Source organism: Fukomys damarensis, unplaced genomic scaffold, assembly GCF_012274545.1.
Source record: "Fukomys damarensis isolate Sample0158 unplaced genomic scaffold, DMR_v1.0_HiC HiC_scaffold_23, whole genome shotgun sequence".
In the NCBI taxonomy this organism is placed as follows: Eukaryota; Metazoa; Chordata; class Mammalia; order Rodentia; family Bathyergidae; genus Fukomys; species Fukomys damarensis.
The window spans coordinates 6579308-6605839 of NW_022900935.1; the positions used below are offsets into that span (position 1 = coordinate 6579308).

At 43.1% G+C, this 26532-nt stretch overlaps 1 long non-coding RNA gene across 1 annotated transcript in view; it reads left to right on the forward strand.

Moving 5' to 3' along the window:
- The window catches only part of LOC104863456, a 44055-nt gene that overhangs the window by 6004 nt on the left and 11519 nt on the right, over positions 1-26532 (forward strand). The window contains exons 3-5 of the long non-coding RNA XR_780581.3: positions 21512-21831; positions 21924-22080; positions 23058-23145. This is a non-coding gene — a long non-coding RNA (uncharacterized LOC104863456). The remainder of the gene's footprint in view (positions 1-21511; positions 21832-21923; positions 22081-23057; positions 23146-26532) is intronic.

The following is a 26532-nucleotide window of genomic DNA, read 5'->3' on the forward strand; positions in this document are numbered from 1 at the left end:
TAGTTTTTTTTAATTAAAAATTTTAGCTGGGGATTTAGCTCAGCGGTTCAGTGGCCTGCCTTGCAAGCACAAGGACCCGAGCTCAATCCCCGGTACCCCCCAAAGAAAAAATTTTTTTTGGCTATTGTAATAATTTTGTTGTTTAATGGCAAATCTCTGATGACATATTAAGCAAGTTTCACATGATTGTTTTTATTTATATATATTTAAGTGAAGTGTCTACTCATGTCTTTTGTCAGCTTTTAAATGAGTTTATTTTCTTATTGTTAAGTTTTCAGAGGTTGTCTGATGTTGCTGTATCATTTGGATAAATAGTTATTTGTGGGTTTTGGTTTGGTACTGGGGATTAAACTAAGGACATTGCACTTGTGAGGCAAGTAGCAGAACCCCTGATCTAAGTCCTCAGCCCTGCAACAGTTATTTGTTTTGCAAATATTTTTTCCTATTCAGTGATGTGTCTTTTGATTCTCTTAATGGTACCTTTCATAGGGCAGAAATGTTTAATTTCAATAAAGTCTCCTGGATGATGCTTTTGGTGTGGTATCTAAAATCTGAAGCCAGGTGTATAGCTGTCATCCTAGCAATCAAGAAGATGAAGCAAAAGGCTTCCTTAAGGCGAGGAAATTTGAGACTGGCCTGTACAACATAATGAGAACCCTATTCCATCAGAAAAAAAAATTTCATTGCCAAATCTAATGTCACATAAATTTTTTCATGTATTTTCTTTTATAAATTTTATAGCATTGCACTTTATACTGTTTATGATCAATTTTTTTGAGGGTAGTGGGGATTGAACTTGCGACCTTGAGCTTGTGAGGCAGGCAGCAGCACCACTGAGCTAAATCCCTCGCCCAAGTTTATGATCAATTTTGATTTAATTTTTCTGAAGGTGTAAGGTCTGAATCTAAACTCTTTGTTTTTTCATTTTGAAGTCCAATTGTTCTAGCACCATTTATTGAAAAGATTATTCCTCTTCACTGAATTGTCTTTAATCCTTTGTCAAAGATCAGCTTGCTACATTTCTGTGGGTTTGTTTCAGGGCTTTCTATTTTTTCTTTATTCTCTTATCAAGACAATGCTATCTTTATTAATTTAGGCTTATAGAATGTCTTGGAATTGGGTAGTGTCAACCCTCTAATTTTGTTCTTCACGTGTTGACTTGCGTGGCAACTCTGGGTTTTGCTTTTCTGCATAAACTTTAGAATTAGTTTGTTATTCACAAAACAGCTTTGTGTAATCTTGATTGGGTTTACAGTGAATCTATAAATCAAATGGGGAAGATGAACTCATAGTCATTTTGAGTTTTTCTGTCCACAAATGATGAATATCTCTCCATTTATTTCTGCATTTTTTCATCTTGAGACTTTCATCAAAATTTCATAGTTTTCCTTATATATATCATTGCAGATTTATATCTAAGTACTTTTTTGTGCTACTGTACATTGTTCTTTTAAAAAATTCATCCAATGATTTCTTAGTGATTTTTGTATATTTGCCTTGTATTCTGCAACCTTGCCATAATAACTTAATTATTTAGGAGGTTTATTTTTGCTGTTATTGATTCTTTTGGATTTTTTATGTAGAAAATAAAATCAGCTACAATAATAATTTTATTTCTTCATTCCCAATTTAAATATTTACTGTGTTCTTTTTATGTCCATGGGATCCAAATTAATGACTCCTCTTTTATTTCTAATACTGTTATGTTAGTTTACGTCCTCATTCCCTTTTTCGCTTGGTTTCCCCAGATAGAGTTTTATCAGTTTTATGGAACTTTTCAAGCAGCACTTGTTTTCTTGATTTCTCTTTTTTTCTGTTTCCAATTTCATTGGTTGATATTTTAATTATTACTTTTTACATTTCAAACTTTCTATAATTGTCTATGGTGACAGCTTAAGTTATTGATTTTCAGATTTTTTTCACTACATACATTCAATACTGCAAACTGCTCTTTAATCACTGCTTTCCTTGCATCCCACAAAATTTTTTTTATTAATTCCTTTTTTTTTTTTAATTTTTTTTTTGGTACCAGGGATTGAACTCTAGTCCTTGCGCTTGCAAGGCAGGTGGCAGAACCACTGAGCTCAATCCCCGGCCTGCATCCCACAAATTTTGATAAATTGTGTTTTAATTTTCATTTTGCTCAGAATGTTTTAAAATGTCTCTTGTGACTTATTTGTAGACTCGTGTGTTACTTAGATGTGTGTTGTTTTATCTTCAAGCAGTTTTGAAACTGTCTCTTACTGTTACTTGATTTGTAGCTTAATTTTATTGTGATCTGAGTGCAAACAATGTATTACTTCTATTCTTTTAGCTTCCTTAAGCTATGTTTTGTGAACCAGTATGTGTTCTAGCTTGCTGATTATTCCATGTGAGCTTGAGAAGAATGTGTATGGCGCTATTTTTGGATGAAGTAGTTGATGGATGTCAGTGATATTGGGTTGATTGATGGTGCTGTTGAGTTCAACTATGTCCTTACTGATTTTCTGCCTACTTGATCTATCAATTACTTAAAAGAGTTGACGCCTCTAACTATAATAGTGGACTTTTTTTATTTCTCCTGGCAATTCTATTGGTTTTTGTTATGCGTATCTTGATATAGTTTTGTTAGTTGCCTTTTTATGAAGGACTATTATGTTTTCTCTGATTTTAATTATGTACTTTAAATAATTGTGTTCTCTCTCTTAATATATTAGTTATACTTTTTGGAAAAAAGTTAGTGTTTCCCAAGAGTTTGCAATGTGTACTTATAACTAATTTAGGTCTATTCTCAGAATTACTCCAGTATCTCTCAGACAGTAAACATTACTTTTTATAGAAAATTCTCACTCCTCCTTTTTGTCACATAATTCATTTCACGTATCTATATAATCACCCAATAGATAATTTCTGTTATTATTTTGAAAAAGTTTCCTATTAGATCAGTTAACAATAAGAAAAAGAAAATATTTTATTTTACCTTCATTTATTCCTTCTTTAATGCTCTTTTTTCTACATATATTCAAATATCTGACTTACATTATTTTTTCTTATTCTGAAGAACTTCCCTAACCATTTCTTGCAAGGTGAACTAGAGAAGAATTCTCTCAGATTTTGTTTGAGAAAGTAGTTAATTCTTATTATTTTTGAAGAATCATTTCACTTGATATAGAATTCCAGATTGATGGGCTTTTTCTTCAAGGTTTACATGTTTTTCTTGATTATCTTCTAGCCTTCATGCTTTTTTGTTTGCTTGTTTGTTTGTTTTTTGTACTGCCTATTGAACTCAGGACCTTGTGCTTGTGAGGCAGGTGGCAGAACCACTGAGCTAAATACCTGGCTCCAGCATGCATGGTTTTTAATGAGAAGTCAGGTTCACTTTTATCCTTGTTCTTCTATAAATAAAATGGGATTTTTTTGCTACTTTCAATATTTTGTTTTTTTCTTTGGTTTTCTGTACTTTGATTGTGACATTTCTATGGATTGATTTTTTTTTTTTTTGAAATTCATCTTGCTAGATGTTCTCTAGGCCTCCTGGATCTGTGTATTGGTGTCTGTCATTAATTTTTGGAAAATTCCTGGCCATTACTACTTTAAATAGTTCTTCTCTATCCCTCAATCTTCTTCTTCTGGCATCTAAATTAATTATATGCTACAAATTATCACAAAGTTATTGGATATTCTGTTCTCTTTCTTCATTTTTTTTTTCTCTTTGCATTTCAGTTTGGAAAATGTCCATTGGCATCTTTTCTTTTTTGAGACAATCTTGCAATGTAGTCCAGACTACATTGACATATTTTCAATCTCAGTGATTTTTTTCCTTGGCCATGTCCAGTTTACATATGTATGTGCACATGAAAGACACTCTTTATTCTGTTACAATGCTTTTCGTTTCTAACATATAATTTTAATTTCTCTTCTTCTATGATTCACTGCTTATTTTGTCCATTCTCACTCTGATAATTTCAAAATTCCTGTGATATCTGAGTTCTGATGATTGGTCTCTGGTGATACTGATGTCTTTTCAGATCTTTTTTTTTTCTTTTAATCACGCCTCATTTTTTTGTTGAAAGGAGGACATGGATCAGGAGATGAGGCATATCGGACTTTAGAGTGAGGTTTTGTGCTAATCTGGCTATGAGCTGTGTTGTCTTTAATGTTTGCTGTAACTGCAGATGTCAAATCTTGAATTTTCTCTATTGTTCTTGTGTCTGGGTTTCCCTCTAGGGCCTTCCTATCCTTTAGTGGTAAGCCTCTCTTACCGGACTGGAGCTTTGTAAATGTAGACGTAAGGAATGGGATGGGGGTGGAATAAAGTCACAGAGTTGTATAATTTGAGTCAGTCTTTCAGTGGATCTATGTTCCTGATCTGTGACCTGCACAAATGTTCCTCAGTTAGTTCTCCCTTTAAGTGACACAGGGACTGGAGATGCTTTATTAAAGTCTTTTCCATTGGTAATGAAGCCTTTGATAAAGAGAATGTTCTGGGTGTATTTCCAAGCAGTTACCTTTCTTTTACCCCTGTCAGAAACAGGGCATTTTTATTTTTTTTACTCTTTACCAAGGCAACTTGTTGGAGTTCCTGGAAGCAAAATCAATGTGACTATAAGGCAGCAAGACTACAGCTCTGAGGAGTCTCTCACTTTCATGCTAAGTCTATACCTTCAGCAGTTCATCACAGTTATTGTTTAAGCGTTCCTACCAGTGTTCTGGTTGAAGTAACTTCTGCTTCAGTTAAGCAAATTGTGGTTATAATTTTTTGTATCCACTTATCTTTCAGAATTTGTAGTAGTGATTTGTCTTTTGAGCTCTATTCTCTAGTGGTTTCAAGAAGTCTTTGGTTTTCAGTTTGTTCAGTATTTTTTTATGTGTGTGTGTGTGTGTGTGTGTGTGTTTTCAGTGCTGGAGATACAACCCAGGACCTGTGCATGCTAGTCAAGTGTTCTACCACTGAGCCACATGTGCAGCCCTGTTCAGTATTTTTGTTTTTGTAGAAATGGGAATTCTACCTTTACAAGTCAGAAATAAAAATGTAAATTGCTAATGGGTTTTAAAAAATGAATTAGGAGACTCCTAGTCTTTCTATGTCAGAACTTTTTCTCTTAAAAATTTGAGTGCTAGTTTATATGGGTATAAAATTCAAGATTGTCAGCTATTTTCATTCAGTACTTTGAAACTATTGCTTTACTATCTCCTTGCTATTTATTGTTTCTGCTGAGAATTTTTTCTCATTCTGCCATTATTCCTTCTTAAATATTTTTTCTGATAGCTTAAAAGATTTCATTTTTTTCCTTTGTATTTTATAGACTTCCTACTATATAATTCTAGTCATAAAATTATCTTCATTTTATCTATTTTTATATAATGAATTATATCTTCTTTAAATCTGAAAAATTCTCAGTTCCAATAGTTTTGAAGTTTCATTTCTATCATTTCCATTTTCTTTTTCTGAAGCTCCATTAAACTAATGTGTCCCTTCCATGTCTCTAACCTGCTCTTTTACACAAATCTATTCCTTCTATGTTCCTGGAAACTTCCTCATCATCTTTCATTTGTTCTCTGTGACCATTCTTGAGTTTATCCCATTACGCTGCTTTTATTAATGAAAATATTTTTCTCTTGAGCCAAAATTTTCATTCACTTATGGTTTGTCCTCTGATGACACGCATTCAAATGTGCCTACAAAAATTACTTGAAGCCAAAGAAGACACTTTCTCTTTTTTCTTTAGATTAAACACTATGATTAAGATCATTATAAATGTAAGTAGCTTACAATGGATATTTTCATTCACTGTGCAATGACCTCTTGCAATGCAGTTTTGAGAAGTTTGAAAAGCAGATCAGTATCTAAATATTAATCAATAATCCTATCAGTCTTCATTGGAAAACCTGTTTGGTATTGAACATAGAGTAAGATTCTTGTGTAAGCAGAGGGCAGGAATGAATTTCCCAGTTAATTGCCTCCTGTTTATTGAGTATACTTAGTTTAATAAAACCACAGGTATAACAACCTTAACTTATTTGATTCCTATCTGAAAGGTGACTATTGGCATCTTACAAAGAGATTTAAATCAAGTAGATTGGAAACTCCCCTAGGGTATGTAAATTAACTATGCGATTCATCTGGGTTTTATTCATTTCTTAAACAATACTTTATTATATGATCAATTTGTGTTAACTCCTTTCCAACTATAGAAACTATACTGGGGGTTAAGATGTGTTTCCTGCTTTGAAAGAACTTATAGACTAATGAGGGGACACAGAAAAACAAAGAGGTGCAGAATACAATGTGACAAGTGCTGCAAGGAAAACCATGGGAAAAGACATGAACCAAACTGTGGGCATAAAAGTTATCTTCATTGAGAAAGATATGTCTCGGCTGAGGTTTGAAGTAAGGAACATTCAAGCAACTGGGATAGAGTGAGAGTGTTTCCAGTAGAAGAAATTGCATATGCAGAAACCTGAGGGTGAAATAAACACTACATGCAAAAAATGTAAAGAGAGTGAGAACTTAACATTCACACAAAGAGAGAGGAGAAAGTTTAGGGTGGAAAGCTATTTAGGGGCTAGGTCCTGTAAGGTGCTGTAAGTAATGTGAGGAGTTTTGGGCACTGGGGAGCCAGTGAAGAGATATAAGCAAGGGAATGATATGGATAGATATTTTTTTTAAACAAAAGTACTCATCACATGTCTGTAAACGCCTGAGATGGCAAAAGCTTGTTAGCTGTGGAGATATAGAATGGACCTATATTAGTGAAGGAGAAGCAGGAGTTGACTTCCAGAGTTTAGACTTTGGGCAACTGGATGGGTAATGGGGATGAGGAACATAGGAGGAGACTGAGATTTAGTAAGGATGAGAATTAGTTCATTTTTATGGTAGTGACGTGTGGAACATCTAAGAGGAGATATGCACAGAGAGATGGATATATGGGTTTGGAGCCAAGGAGAATAATCTGGGCTAGAGATATGGATTTGGCAATCATTTATTTATATAGAGCTGTAATTTTCAACATTAGTAGTGGGATAGCTATCAGAACCTCTTGCAATCTTGTAGAATTGTCACAGCACCTCCTGGCTGTCTGATTTTTACTTCAGTGTCCCTGAGGAGTTACTTTTTTTCTCCCTCTCCCCCACTTGCCAATTTCAAGATATTATCCCTAGAGCCACTGCTGCTAATGGGTTCTGAGTTGTATTAGGGCAGGAGAAACGTGGTGAAGATGATGAGAAGGGATGTGATTGTCCAGGCAGAGTATATGGAAAAGAAGGAAAGAGTGACAACACATTGCTTTCTGATTCCAACAGAGCATTTTAATGCACTCTAATAGTCTAACGTGGGGGTCAGGTGGTTGTGTACAGTTCCTCCATGTAGAACTGCAAGGGGTTCAACCTAGCTATTATAGCCTTTGAGACACCCAGACCAAAGACAGGAGAAATAATTGGCCTAAGCCTACCAACAAGTGGATCTGGATTTAGCTCTCTTCCTACTGACTTCTGCTTCAGACATTTTATTGACTCATTCACTGTGGCCGATTGATTATACCAGTGGCCACAATGACTGTCCCCCCTGTATCCAAACCCTTTGCCTTGCAACTTTGTAGTCCTCTCCTATCCTGACTCCGACCACTTGCCTTGCCGTGGCCAAGTGATGTCTGCACATGTGATTCAGGTAGCAGGTGTAGGGGTGTAGGTTTGCTTACTTGCACTTCCGTCTTCCCCGAGACAGCCCGACTAGACTGTCTTGTAAACTGTGCGCTGACGTGAGAAGGTGCTTGGCTTAGCCCGATGAGGGGATGTGAGAGACACATGGAGAAGAGCCATATTTTTCCAGGTGAGGCCATCCTAAATCACGTGGTCCCCAGCCAAGATCATTCAGCCTGGGCCAGATTGGCAGAAAACAGGTTCAAATCAACAGAAGGTGTAACTGACCTGTATATTTTACAATCAATCACAAACGGCTGCTTTACTAAGCTGCTAAGTTTTGGGGTGCTTTGTTACATACCAAGAGCTACCTGTTACAGAAATTGTAGTTAATGGGTGCTCAGTCACTGAACACACTTTGGCTGAGTACCTACTTTGATCCTGAGAGCTTGTGGAGAACTCTGTGAAGACTTTCATACCTGCCACCAGACCTGTTCTGTTGTTGAACTTCATGTTCCTGCTGAAACTAGAGCTGCACTCATGCTGCAGCTTGAGCTCCTGACCCCTGCTCACTTCATTTCAGCTTCCCAATTACGAGGTTCCTTATTTGACTAGATGAACTTGGAATCACAATACTTTATCTCAAACATTTCTTATCACCCTGGTGTCTCCTGCTGGGCACTTGGACCTGCATGGGTACAAACATTAAAGTGAAGTATGCACATAGTCATTGCACCTGGAGGACTGTGCCCCAATTTCCTCTTCTTATATCAGTTGCATTGAGTTAGGAGCCACACGAAGGACCTCATTTTACCTCACTTGCATGTTTAAAGATCCTATCTCCAAATATGTTCACATTTTGAGGTACTAGGTATTAAGATTTAATATATGAAATTGGGGAGGGTGTAATTCGGCCCACAACTCTCTTCAACTCCCCACTGTGTGTGGAGTTAGCTTCCTTTGCCTTCCTTTGACTTCTGTATTTGAGGTCTAAGCATGCTGACCGCCAGGTCTCCTGAATCTCCTGAGCCCCCTGAGCTATGGTAGTTTTGCTCACATGCATATTGTCACTGTAGTTTTGAGGGGGTAATTGTTCAGTTTTCTTCTCTTCACATCTTGTGCACTTAGGTGACCATCATGCTTCTTAGGAGTGATATTTTTGACCAGAGTAGCTGAAGCCATTTGTTTGCTGAAGTGAAAAGACAAGAAAATGATGTGAACTGTTAGACCAAACCCACAGCAGAGCTTCCCAGGGGGCATCTTGTCTTGAGTGCAGTAGCTGCTTTCCTCACATTCAGCCTGTAGAAGGCCAAGACTCAGGTGTTGTGTGCTTAAAGGTGGCACCGCAGAGGGAGCATTGCCTGTGTCAGCTAAGAAGCACAGTACAGCATCACAGAAAGAGCTGCAGAAGGAGGCAGAGCTAGGTTGGATCCCGGCTTCACCAGTTGCTGGTCATGACCTTGGACAAGCCATTAAACCTCTCTGGATCTCAGTTTCCTTGGCTGCAAAACAGAGAGAATGCCCCTAACCAATAGAGCTGCTGTGAATGCTCAGCTCTGTGCCTGAGAAAGTACGGGATCCGGTATGTGTGCTGACTGAAAGGGGAGTGACCCCAAGCCAGAAAGATAGGAGGGGCCGGTTGGAAACTCTAGGGGACACTGACATCTCATGGAGTGGTTGAATAATATCAGCCTGAAAGGCTATTCAGAATTTCCTTTTCCTTCAGGCTCCTCCTATGTGCATGCACTTGTCTACAAGTGTCTACACACACACACACACACACACACACACACACACACACAAAAGGATATACAAGATACATACAAGAAAGTACTGTGCAAAGGCTGTAGACAAAAATATGCATGAATGTGGAACACACATTTCCAAGCGCATAGGAACTTATGTGGCCCCAGGCTGTCCCTTCCTCCACTACAGATAGACACACATACACAAGTGTGCACACACATACATACAGAAATGTGCTTGCACACACAATGCACAAGTGTGCATGCACAAACACACTCCCAGCCCCATTTCACAGTAGCTATTTCCCTCCATAAAATAAAACCTGACTTCACCATGGTGTGGTCACCAAAAATTCACCTTGTTTTCTCCTCAGTATATCTAAAATTAAATATGAAGCTGGGAAAACCCAAAAGCCCAGAGTACGAAGCCATACGTACAGATTGCAATCATCATACAATGTTGCTGGTTGAAATAAATGGATGTTGAGTATTGAATGTTAAAAATTGTGTTGAATTAGATAAGATAATCCCATGTAGACTTTGTTAATGATTCATAATCAGCTAATAAGCTCATCTTGAGGAGAATAATGATCCACGGACCTGTTGGCTCGTTTATCACTGTGTTTTACAACATTGGCAAAGAAACTAATTAAATCCCCGCATCATTACAGAGAATCCCTTTTAATAGAGATACAATGATGCACTAGAGGCTACAGATTACACTGCAAATTGTACCAGGAGATTTTGGACAGCGGGTTTTAATTAACATGTGAGCCAGAAGCAGCTCGTTTAAATAATAACTAGCGCTGGAACCATCTGTAAGTCGGAGCCAAGCAGTAGGAAGAGGTGGGGACTGAGGCCTGGGAGGCAAAGATGGTGTTGATGGGGCTGGGAAGTGTTTCAAAGTTAGGACTCCAGGAGAAACTAACTCAGGGCTCAGCTCTAGAAGGGGAAGGGAAAACAGAAGCTGGGAATATCAGGGTTAAGAATCAGACTAAGTCAGTGGCAGAAAACCTATGGCAAACCTATGCCATGCAGGGCTTTGTGATCACTGAAAGCTCTAAAAGGTTCACCATCCCTGGAATAGGTGAAAGAATGCAGCTATGGCCGGTGGAGTTGGAGGCTGGGTCCACACTAATGATGGTGGTGGAGCCAGGTAAGCTTTAAATGAGTCCCCCCATTTTCCACTTGGAATGACAAAACCAAGAAGGACCCGATATGAGTGAGCATCTCCCATGGATCCCTGCGTGGAGTTGATTTTTGGACTGCTAGCCAGTCCAATAAACTGCTGACACCTGCTGCAGGGAGCCGGGGTAGGTACCCCAAGGGTGACTCAATGTTCTGGCTTCTGCCACAGAGCAGGGAAACCTTCAGTGGTGCAGTCATTGAGTCTTTTGTAACTGGAGTCCAAGCTTTCCTTCCATGATCATCTGTGATCTGGCTTTCAAAGGAAAACTTCAAACCCAGACAGAGTGACTCATGTCTCTAGTCCCAGCACTTGTGAGTTCATGGCCAGCCTGGGCTACGCAGTGAGTTCAAGGCTGGCTGGAGTACATAGCCAGACCTTGTCCCCAAAAACAAACAAAAATACACACACATGCGTGCACACGCATGCGCGCGCACACACACACACACACACACACACAGAGGAAAGAAACTTCAGCCACAGAGCAGCAGACAGATAGAAAAATGATTGGGCATGAAGTCAGATGACCAAGGAATAAAGCAGGCAACCATTGGCCAGGAATCCCATATGCACCCCCTTGGAATGAGCCTTTGGTATGTAGGGTGACCTTTATGCCGTGAAGGCAAACACACACTCCCCATGCAGGCTGCTCCTGCTGAGATGAGCGTCATCCTAAGAACACAGGTCAGTCTCGGGGCTGCCTGGGTCAGACAGCAACTGCTTGGTCCTAGCTCGAGCTGCTGATTTTTCCTTGGCAGCCAGTCTCCAAATCTGGGTACTTATCTGTTTCCTCCTCGGGATCCACACTTTCCTTCCCAGGCTGAGGAGCAACCCAGAGGTGGCCGGTGCCACAGGCAGCATCAGTGCCTTCAAAGAGGCTTTTCTGACAGCTGTGGGGACGATCAAGCAACTCTGCAAGCAAGAGGTGGGAAGGAGTTCTCTTCGAGTTCATGTCCCCCTCTTGGAGAAAATAAGCTGAAGGCTTCTTCCACCGAGGCTTGTATATTATTATTTTTTTAAGATCAGCTGCAAAATGATTCATAAAACCTTGGAAACGGATTTGGTGTAAAGCCTCAAAGAACAATAGCTTATTGTGCACTGAGACTCCCACCTGATGTTCTGCCAAAGGCGTGATACAGGCTTCTTCGAGATGGAGCTGCGCCCAACAGTCGCTTCCCAGCCTGCACTCTTCTTGGGCTCCCATGGCAACACCAAGAGGATCAGCCCAGCATTCTGCTTATATCACGGGGTGGCACCCTGCTCTTGTGTCCAGGTCTCAGGACCACTAGGGTAGGGATGCTGCCTGTATATTGGAGGTATTGCCGACACCACGCACACAGGCTTCCCAAATTAGACTCAGCTCACTGTACACACACAGAGGCACACATTAATTTCCCCTCACTAGCTTTCCAATCTTGAAGCTGGTAATTATGACCCACTGCCTCCCACCCCTTCTGGTCCCACCTGGCTCAGCGGTCAGGTGTCCCACATCCTCCCCTCTTCTCTGTCTACACACACCCCGTTGGATCTTTATCCCATGGGTGCAGGATAAATAGCAGTCAAATTGGGAGGTGGTCAGATATGTAGTCCAACTTCTTCATTTTATAGATGAGAAAGAAAGAGGGTGTATATCAGAGGAGGAAATGACCTGTTAGGCATGTCACAGTGGAGAGCAGGACCAAATGGTTAGGTTTGCTTACTTTCAGACAGGCATTTCTCCTACACACACAAAAAATGATCTCTTGTCGCCCTCTCAGCTGCCTTTAGGAGGCTTCTCAATGAAACTAGTACATTGCTTCTTACCCAGTCTCTGCCTCCTGCCCAACCCCTGCAGCTCATCATCCTCTGGCTCCTGGCATGATTTTATCACCTGTCTGCTCTGAAGTTGTCAGAAGCTCCAGCATCACCTGTGGTCCGCATCCTTGCAAGTGAAAGGATTTTATGAGCAGCTCTAGGAGAGGTTTTTGAGGTTTTCTTGTCTAACCTGCTCATTTTGATAGGAGAAAATTGAGACTTTGGAAGGTTGAAGGGAGTGGATAGAGGAAGTTGACCAAAGTTCCTTCTCTTAAGGAGACCCACAAAATTCTTGGTCCCAGAAAGAGACTTTGGGACATAGTTATGAAAGTGGGTGCTTATGACCAGGGATTTAGCTCAGTGGTTCCACCACCTGCCTTGCAAGCACAAGGTCCTGAGTTTAGTACAAAAGAAAAAAAAATGTTGGTGCTGACTTTGATCAGCAGAGGCAGGGAAGGTGGCCACTGCCTAGGCTGGCTCCAAAACCTGGGCAGCAACAGGAGGCCAGCCATGCCAACTTTCTTTGTTGGGTACCTACTGGTCAACATCTCCCTCTGTTCTTCCTGATGGTGCTCAAGGCTGACCTGCAATTCTAGGCAACCAAATCCCCACCTTGCAGTGCAGACAAGAAGCTGGTGGCAGTGTGGGCTCTGGAGTTAGCCAGGTCTGGGTTCAAATTTCAACTCCAGCTCTAATTCAGCACCCACTAATCCATTATAATCAGGGGTGTGTTTGAGCTGGCTCCTGAGAGATGCTTGGTATGTGTTAGGAAATTTGTGAGCCAGTTGTTATGTACAGCTACTGCTAAAGATGAACCTATATCAACTTATAGTTAAACTATACTTATAATGAAGATAATCCACACTAAGAACCACATAATTTTCTAATTATTGTATTATTCCAAATTCTAGAGCTGCTATCCTGGATGCTGCTTCTGTCTACTGTGCCTGTCTGGGGGGAATGCCGTCTCATGTCGTGGTGTTCCTCATCTCTGCTCCACTCTGTATGCTGGGACAGTATTTACTGACTTGACAGCAGTCAGAGAGGAGGTATTTACACTATGGAAGTCAGCACATCCTACAAATCTAGGCATTTTTTTAAAGAACTGGTTGTTAAATATTTACTAGAAGGTCCCTAATTGTATGTTTTTCTGTAAGGAAGGGATTCTTGTTTTGCAGAGCAACCAGGTGAACCTTAGAGTGCAAAGTGACATCTCCAACTCATCTGCTGGTGGGTTTTAAAACCAGGCACTAACTTCACCTATGTTTTATGGCTCCAAGTCCAGAAGTTTTTTTCAAACTAAACTTTTTACCTTTAGCTGTCTGTGGCAGCAGTGTTGTTCCCTTACAGGCTCTGGAGGCCTTCACCTGAGAGGCTGTGATGCAGGGGCTACCATGTGGCTGCTGCTCGCAGGTGTAAGAGTGGTGGAGGTAGAGTCTTAAGGAGGTGATGGGTATGTATGGAAGGGGCGCCTGGCTGTGAGGGAAGAAGTTCCTGGATTTAAAGCTCTGCTCTGTGCTGCTGCCTGTCTGCAGATGCTTGAGCAGCGACCTGGAGGTGCAGGTTTCTGATCTCTGCAGCAGGGGCAACAGCATCATACACCATTGGGTTGAGAATTAAAGGAAACGTTCCCAAAGCCCCTGGCATAGCGTTGCGCACAGTAAGCGTGAATAAGTGTCTGTTACCTTCCTCCTTTCGTCTCTCCTGCCTTGTCCTCCTCCCAATGAAGTGTTCTATTGTCATCTAGGCCAATATCCTGGGCTGACTGAGGTGGCACAGGCTGCTTCCTTCTGGAGTCTGTGCCAACCTCTTGGTCCACATCCTTCCCCCACGGCTGGAGCAACTTGGAGCTTTCTATGGTTGGTGGGATTCTGGGGCCTCTGAGGATTCCAAGCCAAATGGGAGAGAAGGCAGAAGCCTTAAGGTGCCGAAGTCTAAGAAGTCAAAGCTACCCTCAGCCCCCTGCACACCCTAGTCCCCTCTCCTGGCCCAACTATCTGTGCACTGCTCTGGCCCAACACCATCCTGAGTCACCATCCCAGCTTCCACCAATACTAAAGCCATCAGATGCTGCCACCCTACAGCTTCTGCCATATCCAGAGTCTGATCGCTGGGGACCCACGCTCACCATGGTGAGGCTGAGGCTCCTCCAGCTTTCTAGCTACAAACCATCCTAACCCAATCCTTTGTCAGTTTTTTGTCTTCCTAATTGGGAAGCAGAGAAGACTCCTCTGTTCTGTCACCCAGGTCAGTCCTGTCCACTTTCTCTGGGCTCCCCATTTATTCTGCTCTACCCATCACCCTGGTCCGTCTCATAGTTCCAACCTCCCTCTTCCTCTCCATCTCTCCTGGCGGGTTCGCTTGGGATTATGAACAAATAGAACATTTTCATCTAAAAATAAAACTTTCCTCCCTCAAGCCAATGATTGTCCATTGCCTCCTTGAAAATTCTTGGGAAAGTGGGCATGGTCGCCTCTCCTCTATCTCCGCTCCCTCCTCTCCCCACCACATTCCAACTTTCGCTCCCCCAGAACTCAATCCCATTAAGGCCCCTGTGTTGCTTCATCTGTATCTGATGGTTATTTTCAGTCTTTTGAGGACCACTCAGAGCTATTTGACACTTGCCGCTCTTCCTGTCTTTGAACTGTCTCCTGCCTCACATGCTATGCCCCAGATCTCCTCTTGTGTTTCCCACTGGTCCCTTTCAGGGCCCCCTGCCCCAGTCTTTGCTGCCTCTTCATTACTGGGGATCCCGAGGCTCTGACCCAGCTCTCTTTTATCGCCTTGACTACTAACACACACCTCCCTCCTCTCACCTCTATCTGAGCTGGCACGCTGATGACTCCCCGGTATAAGTTTCTCTCCAAAGATCTTTTGTCTTCAGACCCATTAATATGCTATCCCAGGATGATCCCCTTGGTGACGCTCAGCAGCTCGAATGGAATAGGTCTGAGAAGTTGTCATTTTCTCCTTGACTCTCCACTTCCGTGTTGCAGTCATTCCCAGTATTTCTCCAGGCACCCACACACGAAAACTGGGTGTGATCCAGGGTCTTCTTCTTTTTGACCCTACCTGGAAAACCCTTAAAATGCATCTACTTCTCTTCAGTGCTGCTGCCTTCAGCCCTGGCCTCCCATCTGGAGCACTCCAGCAGTCTCTTGACTGGTCTCAACATCAAGTCTTCTACCTTCATTCAATCTTGCTGCCCAACACTTACCTAAAATACACATGGGAGCTGTGTGGGATTCTCCAGGTGAGCTCCACACTCCTCACTGTGGGTTGATGGGCTCTCACTTCATCCCTACATACCATCCCATTCGTGTTTTCTTCCTAACCGCTTTGCATCTTTGGTTCTAACCGTGCTGAACAACTTGTAATCCCCTGAATATAATAACATGGTTACCTTTACCCTAAAATGGAAGCTCAGTGTAGACTGTGATTTGGGGCTCTTTCGTTCTCTGTTATGTCTACAGCCGCTAGAATAGGCCTAGAAAGCCAGTGAGTGAATCACTATTGGTTGAGTAAGGGAATAGCAACCTTATCCTCTTTTCTGCTGGAGATTACGCCCAATTGGGCTGCTCCGACATTCCCCTCTTCAAAAGCTTGCCTGACCATATAGGAGTGGGTCAGTCATCTACTCCTTCTTCCTGCAACACCTTTGGCATGCACATTATATTGCTCTCTTCTTTTCTTCACAGCTGTGTTCTCGTTATTTGGGTATTACCACTGCCAAGTGTAGAACTTGGCATTGAGGAGGCTCAGTAAATGCTTGTTGAGTGAGTGAGGTGCGGGATGGGAGTTGGAGCACTCCAAGCCCACTTCTCATACAGGCATCTTTCATTTTCCTCAGATTTTCTGAGTCTTCCAACATGGTTCTTTGCGGCTTCATCATCCCGACAAGAATTTACCAGGGTTGAAGGGCCTTACCCCTTGCAGTAGGGAAGGACATCACTGTTCAAGGGCTCTCTTCAGGGAGCTTGGTGACTTCCTGAGCCTTGGTCACCAGTGTTGGGTTTCTCTCTGCCTGAGATGTTCCAATAGAGAATTCTACCTTTCAAAAGATCCAGGCAAACAACATGTCAGGGAGAGTTCATTCCTCCAGGATGGGATTTGGAAGTGCTTCCATTTGGACGAGGGCTCAGATGTTGGCCATGGAGATGGAGGTGGAAGCCCTGCTATGCCTTGAAGGAAAGCCATAACTTGGCAACACAAATAAGTCACTTCCAGAATACCAGATGTTGGGCCTAGTGAGGTAGCACAACTAAGTCTGACCCCTGTCTGGTACTGGAAAGGAAAAATATGCTTGTGCCCTTCAAGAATGAGAAGACACCATGATGGGAAAAGGACCTATTTGCAATCCCCGAGCTGGCCTGAGGTCAGTCTTGAAACTCCACAGACATTTCCCTCGGTTCTCTTCATTTGTCCTCTGCCTTTAGACTGCCAGTCTCGACCTCAGCGTCAAGGTCTCACTACCTTCAAGCCTCCTCTGCCCTTGACTACCTGCAGCTCTGTGCTAACCCTGAACTCTGGGAAAACTATTCAACTGTATACTTTTCTCTTTGGGCAGAACCGGATGGCCTTACTGATTGAGTCTTCTAAAGATAGTTACCAGGAAGCCCAGGTCAGGGCTCCCTCCAATCTTTTTATTCGGAGTGGCTCCTGATTGGAAGACCTGGAGTGGTTGCTCCAAACCTTCTCCACTCTTTCCAGACTCTAGGCTAACACAAGTGAGGTCTCCTGGTCTTCTCAGAGGACAAACTATGGAAAGCCTAAAGCTGTTAATTTCCTTCATCTTTATGTCAAAAATGCTGAGCATCTTAATCGGTCCCCGCTTCACTATTGGAGGTAGAACTCCTCTCTTGTTTGAGGCGCATCCCTCCTCTTTGTCATTCTATTCTCACCCCACTCCTGATACCTCTGAGACTTACTCCATCAGTCACCTCCCCTTTTTGCATTTCCTATCTTTTCTTTTTTGGTTGACATCTTCCTAGAAACTCATAAACGTGCTCAGGTCCCCCTGACCCCCTTGAGTGACTGCTCTATCTATCTGCATCACTCACTTGTCACTGCTGCCACTTCCTCACCACCCACTCCTTCCTCAATCCTTGTACAATCTGGCTTCCACCCCCACTTCGCTATGGAAACTGCTCTTCTAATTTATCTAGCAGCACCCTCATCACCAGAATGGCTGCATTCATGGCCCATAGGAAGCACCAAGAAAGGTTAAGCTTCTTTCTCAGGAATGGCTAGAAGGCTAAGAAAGGCCAAGGCTGGTAGGAGTGTATAGCCAGTGGCAGATTCACTCACAGGCAGATTGGTTTTCAAAGAGCTGCTGCCCCCGAGCCTATGTCCAGTGATCTTGTGCGATCCCATTAGGTTACAAGAAAGTCCTCTCAGTAGCATACTCCGCTCCAGCTGCCACATCATCAGTTCACTCTTATCCAGGCTCCACATTCCCAGAGACTGTGCCTATCATGAAGAATCATCAGGCCCCTCCCTATTCTCACCTGCCTGCTCAGAGGGAGTATTTGATTAGTCAGCCAAGCTGATCTCTGCTGTAAGTATAACAAACTGATCAACAATAGTTCCACCTAACGGAAAGTCATCCGCCACATTGACTCTGATCAGCAATGCCTAGTGGTAGATCCAGCAGGTATGGGGCCTTGACATAGAAACATGATTTCTGCACTGGCTTTCTGTGCAAGTGAGAGGAACATAGTTGTGAGGTTCAGTCCCTTAGAAACATTCTGTAAAGTGAGGTGTTCTGTCCCTTTATTTGCCTACCTATGTTTCTGCCATTTTTGATGTATTTTATTTTCAGTGGATACTTGATAAATGCTGACTAAATGGATACATGCATGAATAGATGAATAAATATTGTAAAGATTGGGGTCTTTTTCTGTAGATTTACCATAAGTCAATCCTCCCTGCTAATAATATTATCTGGTTATTATTGACCTTAACCATAGCCCAATCTTTGGATATAACACATAAGAAGGTACGTTCTTCATGAACAAAACATATAAATCTAAGGGTCCAAGGGTACTCGTACTCTCTGTTTCAAAGCCCGGAGGGTCCTTACTTTGTGGATAATACTCTCCTGGCCAGACACAACAGCCAGCCCTGTTCCAAATCTATGGGTGAACTGGTAGGAAGATCTGTAGAGAAATGTTTTACCTGGGCATTCTTCAACACTTCCTCCCGCTAAAGAGTGTCATGGACAAGTCATACTGCTGCTTGGAGCATTGGGCTGGTGCCCATTGGAGTGACCAGCCTCCTGCAGCATCCTGCTGTCTCCCTCCCATTGATTTGGCCAGTATCTTTATTGTCTGCTTAAATGTAATTAAAGAGTCCTCTGATGGTGCCAATTAAAGACTCGGAGGGATGGGAGCGGGTGCTCAGGCATCACATGGTGCGGCGCAGTGAGGCTGTAAACATCCATTAGCCATTACAGTTCTCATTAGTCCTTGAAAAACAACTCATTAGTGTCCATAGAACTGACAGGTAAATACAGCTAATGGGCTAAATCTATCAATAAATTCATTGTGTGCAAAATCAGGGTTTCTGTCATTGTGCTGCTTGCAGTGACTAATCAGAAGGTTAAATACTCCTCCTGCAAAAATATATATAAGTTGCAAAGCACTTAGCCTGATAGACTGTGAAAAAATGGCATGTGAGAAACTAATGAAGACATCAAAGGCTTTATTTATACGTAGGGTGGGTTCATTTCAAGTTCAGGTTGCTATGAACTGTCACAGCTGTTTAGCTGAGACTAAATTTTAGAAAGCATATTGATTTGTTTTAATTTAAATGGGGCAGTTTACAAAAGCTGCTTGAATCTGAAGTTATTCCAGAAATGATTGCTCATGTATGGTGGAGGGAGGTCTCAGCATGCTTCTCCAGCCACCCCATGGAACATCTCCCAGGAGGATTCTCCTCCTCCCACTGTTCTAGCAACATAGGACCGCAGAGTGGGATGTGCTCTTAGAGCTCATCTAGTCCCACCTAGTCATGGTGCAGTGGGAAGTGAGGCCCAGGGAGGGCTGACAACAGGCCTTGGCTTTTTTGCTGCATTGGAACCCAGACTTCTTAGACCATTGCTTCTCACTCTGCTCGATGCTACCCTTTCTGTCCAGAGAAACCACAATGCTCTTGGAATGGTCGTGATTACCCACAGATGACAGTGATATCTCTGGGTATTTGTTCCACTTCTTTACCTACAGCCTTTTCTATTCCAGCTACAACTACATTACTTTGGAGGACAAACCTTACTTTCCCCTTGATTCAGCTCAGCCTTTGCCTTTGGAATTCTGTGCTTTAGGAATGGAAGCTTAAAGCTTTATTTTATCTTAATCTTTTTTGGTACCGGTGATCAAACTTGGGACCTTGAGCTTTTGAGGCAGGCAGTGGAACCACTGAGCTAAATCCCCGGCCCCTTGATGCTTTATTTTGGCCAAGAAGCTTCTAGCTTCATTGGGCTGTTGCCCAGCCTTCTGCTAAAACGCTCCCTTTTCACCTTGTTAGATACAATGAAGGATTTCCTTATCTCACAAGAATAACACACAAGGAAGGAAGTTATAAACTTATGACTGGCAAGTTACGTGTGACCTCTCTGCTCCAATTTGAATTTGTAATCAGCATAAAAACTAGGAGATTTTACATAAAAAAATTTGACTTTCCAGCTTCTTTTGGGCAATTTGAAAATCTGGCCACATGAGACTCTCTTGCCAGTCTGGCCATCGTGGCTGGGGTTGAGCCATGGTTGCCCCTTTGGATGGCACCTATACTTTCCCCAACATCCTTATGTCCCCCCAGGCCATAACCTGTGTTAGAAGAGAACAGCACTGTCTTTGATGGCCATGCTGAATGCTCTCTCTTTATAGTGACTTCTGAATGTCCCCAGTTGTTCTGGTTCCCATCTTCAGATCCAAATCCCAAGCAGGCACAGCTAGTCAAAGCTCATTTCCTGCTCCACCTACAGGGGTTAAGGATGGCAAGTACTTATCATTTTAGTTTCTGGCATAAAGAACAGGCCCCACCTCCCAGATAACTCCCATGATGATGGGCCTCCAAACCCAAGGAGAGCTTCCAGAGGTTGAGCAGTCATAGAAATGCCAGATGTCTACTCCAGCCTCCTAACCTGGCTCCCTGTATCGGCCTTGGTCCTTCCTCACCTTGCACTTCCTGCAACCTCTCCGAAGAAACAAGGCTTTCCACTCTGGCCTTCCCTCCCTTCCTATCTGGTGCATGCCTCTCTTCTCTAATTTCTGCTACAGCATTAGTGTCCCTCTTGGTCCCAGCAACCATCATTATTGATATCTGTTATGGCTTGTGTCTAAATGTCCCCCCACCAAAGCTTCATGTGGTTGTAGGTGGGGATTTTCAGAAGTGGCTGGATCTAGGGTGTGAAGTCCTGGGATTAAGTGTGTGATGCTGGGATCAAGTGTGTGTAATCATGAAATTAGGCTACTGATCTGTTTGGCATAGTTTTGGATGTGGATAATAGGAAGGCCCATCCTGGGTGTAGGTGGTACCACCCAAAGGGTGGGTAGTCCAGAAGGGATAAAAGGGAGAGGCAAGCGATTGCTGATGCTTCCTCACTACTTTGCTGGTTTGCTGCCTTACTGCCTCCTGCCCACCATGAACTGCTTCTGCTCTGTGATGCCCTCTGCCATGCCACCTGCCTTGGAGCCAGCCAACTATGGACCAAAACCTCTACAATCTCTAAGCTGAAATAAACCTTGCCCCCATTAACTTTGGGTGTTGGGTATTTTGTCTCAGCAAAGAGAAAAGTAACTAAGACAGTGTCTCTCTCCCGTGTCAGTGTTTGATGTCCAGCTTCAGTCCAGTCTCCTCAGCATTTTCTCTTTTCCTGAAAATTGCTAAGCTGGTTTTGGGACCTCTCTGCTTGCTGTCCCTTTGGCTTGGAATATGTTTCCCTAGATCTATCCATTGCTGGCTCCATCTCATCATTCAGCTGCCAGCTCAAATACCACCTTCTCAGAAAAGCTTTTTGCAACAATCCCTCCCACCCTGTCTCTCTTCTTTATGGCACCAAGCGTAGTCTGAATTTGTATCATTTCCTTGTTTGTGTTCTTGGTTATTTTACAACTTGCTTTCCTAGAATACAAACTATATTAAAGCAAGACTTTATCTCACTTCTTTGCAGACACACCCTCGGTGCCTAGCAGATGGCCTGGTTTACAGGGCTACTCAATAAAGAACTGTCAGTGGATGGCACCAAAGGCCCCTGGAGCTGGAATGGACCTGGAGAGCGTATCAACCAGTTTTCTCCAATATGTCAGAAAGCAGTAATGCCCAGAGAGGCCAACCCAAGTGTAACGGGATGCAAAGATGGGAAACAAGGCCTAAGAAACAATGAAAGATGTGCAACCTCATTAATATTCCAGGGTGCACAATGTAAAAAACACAATGCTATGCTCACCTTAATTAAGCAATAATTTAAAGTTTTGGAGAGGATCTTGGAAGGTAGGAAACTCATGTCTTGGCCACTTTGAACAGTAATGCAAATGGAAACATACTGTCAAGGATCAGGACTTTTCCTTGTGTCTGACCCGCAGAAACCCACGTGTGCACAAAGATTACATGCAGGTGTCAACTCGCCAGCAGATATTTATCATGCACCTGCAGTGTGATCTCCAGAGAAGAAGAGAGCCATAAACAAAATTCACCTCAGCCCCTTCCTTCACACAGCCTACCTTCTACTTGAAGAGACAGGTAATGATCAACGAATAAATAAACAAGGAGTGTCAGGTGGTGACACGTGTTGTGGAGGAAAGTGAAATAAGGTAGACAAGGAACACAGAGGAAGTGGTTTTCAGGGCAGTGCAAAGGACTGAAAGCAAATTCGTGTTAAAGTCTTAGTCCCCAAGGTGATGGTATTGAAGGTGGAACCTTTGGGAGGTAATTAAGCTTGTATGAGATCAAGGCTAGAACCCCCACAATGGGATTAACATTCTTACAAGGGGACAAGGAAACTTGAACTCATTCTGTCTCTGCCATGTGAAGAAACCAGGAAGAGGACTTTGTTTGTTTGTTTGTTTGGTACTGGGCATCGAACTCAGGACCTTGCTCTTGCAAGGCAGATGTGGTGGCACTGAGCTAAATCCCCAGCCCATGAAAGAGGACTCTTTTTTTTTTGTACCAGGGATCAAATTCAGGTCCTTGTGCTTGCAAGGCAGGGGCTGAAACCACTGAGCTAAATCCTCTGCCCTGGAAGACTACTCTTAATAAGGACCTGGCCACACTGGCATCCTGATCTTGAACTTGCAGTTCTATATTAGATCAGTGTTTTTTTTAAAAAATTAAGATGCTCAGTATATAGAATTTTTGTTATGGCCACCTGAATTGACTAATATGGATAAGAAAGCCCTTTCTTATAAAGAGACATGTGGGAATAGTGAAACAAGAAGCTTTGTCTGAGAGAGGGAAAGGAGGATTTTGAACACAAGGACTAGCCAGTGCAAAGGCCCTGGGGTGAGAGGGGGCTGGCGAGTTTGAGAAATGACTGATAGGTCCGTGTGGCCAAAGTAGGAAGAGTTAGCATGGGGGAGATGACATTAGCGACAAGGCCAGGGAGCCCATCTCATGCAGAACCCTGTCAGTCCTGTAAGGGTTTCTGCTTTTACCCTGAATGAAATGGGAAGCCGTGGAGAGTTCTGAATAGAATAACATGATCTGAAATTGTTTTAAAGGGTCTCTCTGGTGGCGATGGCTCTGTGGAAAATAGACTGGAAGAAGGACAAGGTTGGAAATGAGAAAGGGAGCATCGCAGTACTTCAGGTGAGGCATGACGGTGGCTCGGACTTGGTGGAGATGTTTTCAGCATCAGTGGTGGGCAGCTGTTGAAGGTACAGCCATTGGGATTTCCTAGACGATTGAATGGAGAGTGTGAAAAAAGGCTCGAGTCCAGGTTTCCTCCCTGGTTTGGGGCCTGAGCACCTGACATCTGGACCTCCCATTTAGGAAGGTGGGGGAGACTGGGTAACGGTAGGATTTGGGTCTGTGTGTATTAATCTAATAAGTTCATTGTATAGTAAAGAAAAGATACCAAGAACGCCTCTGGATCCATAAGGCTGGAGTTGAGGGGCGAGGTCATAGTGGGTAGGGCTCAGAACTGCAGGGCCGGGGAGCAAGGGTACACGATGAAGAGAAAAGACCTCAAGACCAAGTCCCAGACCCTTCATGGGTAGGAGCACAGGGAGAGAAGAAATCACAGAAATCAGAGAAGCAGGCTGAGTGGAAATGTGGCTTATTAGGACAAGGACTAAGCAGAAAAGATGTGAGTAGAGTTTCCAGAAGAGACAAGAATGAGCGTGTGTTCCACATGACGTGGGACGAAATGGTAGGGTGCTAATAACTTTTGGATTTGGCCACATGGAGGCGCCTGGAAAATTTGGCAGGTACTTTGGTGGAGTGGTGGGCGAGAGCCAGAGGGAAGTGGGCTCGAGAGAAAATAAGAAGGCAAGGTAGAGGTGCTGAGTAAAAGCAACTCTGGGGAGATCTGCAGTTATTATTACATTTGACTATTATTATTATTAATTATTATTACTATTTTTTTAAGATGAGAAAAATTATCATGCATTTGTTGGCTGGTGGGAACAACCTAGTAGAAAGGAAAAGAGCCAGTGGTAGAGGAGACGGACAGGGTAACGGCTGAATGATTTGTCACGGCAAAAAATGAGAAACAGCCTAAAATGTCCATCAAGAGAAGAAAAGATAAATAAAATATATTATATTCAAAATGATGTGGTGCCACATAGCTGGCCCATTGCCTCAAGGAACAAATGTCAACAGCATAAAAGGACTTGGTGCCATGTTGCTTATCGATGTTTATGCCAAGAACTCCTGCACTGCAGACTTGAACCCAGATCACGCAGGTCCCTCTCCTGTGTGCTCTCTGGCTTCGTGGTACTACAACAAATACCACAGGTAATCGACTCATAAGGATAAAAGGGTTACTTTGGATCTTGGTTTTGGAGCTTCCAGCCCATGAGTGGCTGCCTCTGTTGCTTTGGGCCTATGGCCAGGCAGCGAGGAAAGGAGCGAATGTGGAGCGAAACTGCTCACCCGATGTCCAGAAGGCAGAAAGGAGAGGGAGAGGAAGAGACTGGGATCCCACAATTCCCATTAAGGTTGTGCTGCAATTGATCGAAGGATCTCCCACAGGTGCCATAACGTAGAGGTTCTGCCACTTCCCAGGAATGTCACTCTTGGCACCAAACACATAGGCCCAGGGTGTCCTCGAGCGCCTTCACATATCACAAGGAGAGTATGGCTAGGCTTTCTGCTATCTTGGAAATTTTTCTGTCTCTTTGCTTTGATCAGAAAGTCCTGCATGATGATGATGATGATAAAATAAAAATAGCAGCTACTGATTATGAAGTGTTTCCTCATCTCCTGGAAACTACATTCTAGATAGCTATTAAACAACCAGTTCTAACAATTATTAATCTCGGTTATCACGAATGCTCTACGGGAGAGTTCAAAGGGGCCTAGACCAATCTAGAAGGATCAAGAAATGTGATCCTAAGGTGAAAGCAGAGGAATGAGCAGGAATCAGGCAGGCAAAGGAGGAGAGAGAGGAGGGGAGGAAGGAAGTGAAGGAGGAGAATAATTCGAGAAGGAGTGGCGTCCTTCCTCAACAAATAGTTACTGAGAATGAGCCACGTCTTAGTGAGGGGATGCACCAGGGAGGTGCAAGTTCCTGCCCTCTCAGAGTTGCCATTGTGGTGGAGAGAGACAGAGCTCGAACTGTAAGTCACACATAATCTGAAGCAGTAATAAGTCTATGAAGATACTAAATCAGGGTAATTGTGTGGGGAGAGGGATTGATTAGTATTTTAAGCAGAGTGGTTAGAAAAATCATCAAGAGAGGGGAGCTTCCCTCCCATGTGTACTGCACCAGCACCCCAAGGCTAAGAAACAGCAAGCGCAAACACCTTCATGTAAGGAGTCGCTTGTCATGCTTGGATACAGCAAGAAGACCAGTGTGACTGGGCTAGGAATAAGGCAGAGTGTGGTGAGGCTAAAGTCTGAGTGAGAGAGCAGGGGCTGGATCACGTAGAGCTTTGTAACAGCATTTTAAGCTTTGATAATTCTAGGGCTTAGCTGGGCTATGGACTCAGATGTAGTATTTCTTGGAAAAAATCCAGGATCCCCAGGTACTCTGTGAGAAAATGGGCTATGGCTGGCTTGGCTCGCCTCAGCCACAGAGGTAAAGAATTCTTCAGTGCCCAGGCCATCACTTCCAGCCATACATCTTACTGTCTCACTCCCATCCGTTTAGCATGAGCCATATACTGCACTCCACAGGAGAACTCTCACTTAATTAATTTTAGATTTAAAGCAACAAGAAGTCCTTATATTAAAAACGGAGTGGGGGGAGAACAGCTTGTTAATTAAAATGTCAGTTAGGGTGTTCCTGGCGAAAACTGTGATTAGTGGGTGTTTCCTTTAGTTACAAGCCCTTGTGCTTTGATATTTTATGTATGAATTTAAAGAGCCTCACACATGTGCCCATCACCCCAGAGGTGGGGTACATTTCAAGGTGGGTTGTTTCAATGGGTCTTCTGTTCTGCCAACTCCCACGTCCCCAGTATTGTACCTTGCGCTTGTCTTTTACCTGCTGACCACAGCCCTCTGCACTGGGAGGGTCCCCTCTCTCTCTCATTGTGTGCCATTTCACCTGGTGGGCTTTTCATCTCTTCTGTCTTTGGAAAATCTCTTTCCCCTTTGGAGATTAGTGTCACCATTTTCAAATCCTTCCTAGATCTCCCCATCAGGAATATTTCTGACTTATGGCACACCACCTGTATCTTTCTTAGAATCTTTATGGCAAAGTAAGTTGTCCACTACCGTTTAAGAAGCATGAGAAAATTTTTTTTTTTTGGCTGTGTTAGGGTATGGGTGTGGGGAGGCTGACCTGGAAAACCTGGGAGAACCCTGCGCCAAGAGTCTGCTAAGCACGGAAGAGCTTTAGAAATGTCTGGGAGTAGGGGGTCGCTGATCTGAGTGAGCTGCTGGTCCGCACGGCAACTAGGCTGAAGGGGAGATGGATGGGGAAGGGCCCAAAGGGAGAAGAGGCAGCTGATGGCTGAACATGATGCTTTGGGGGCTGCATGGAGGAAATGTTTCATGTGTAGTGTCCTATGTTCCCCTCTCTTATGT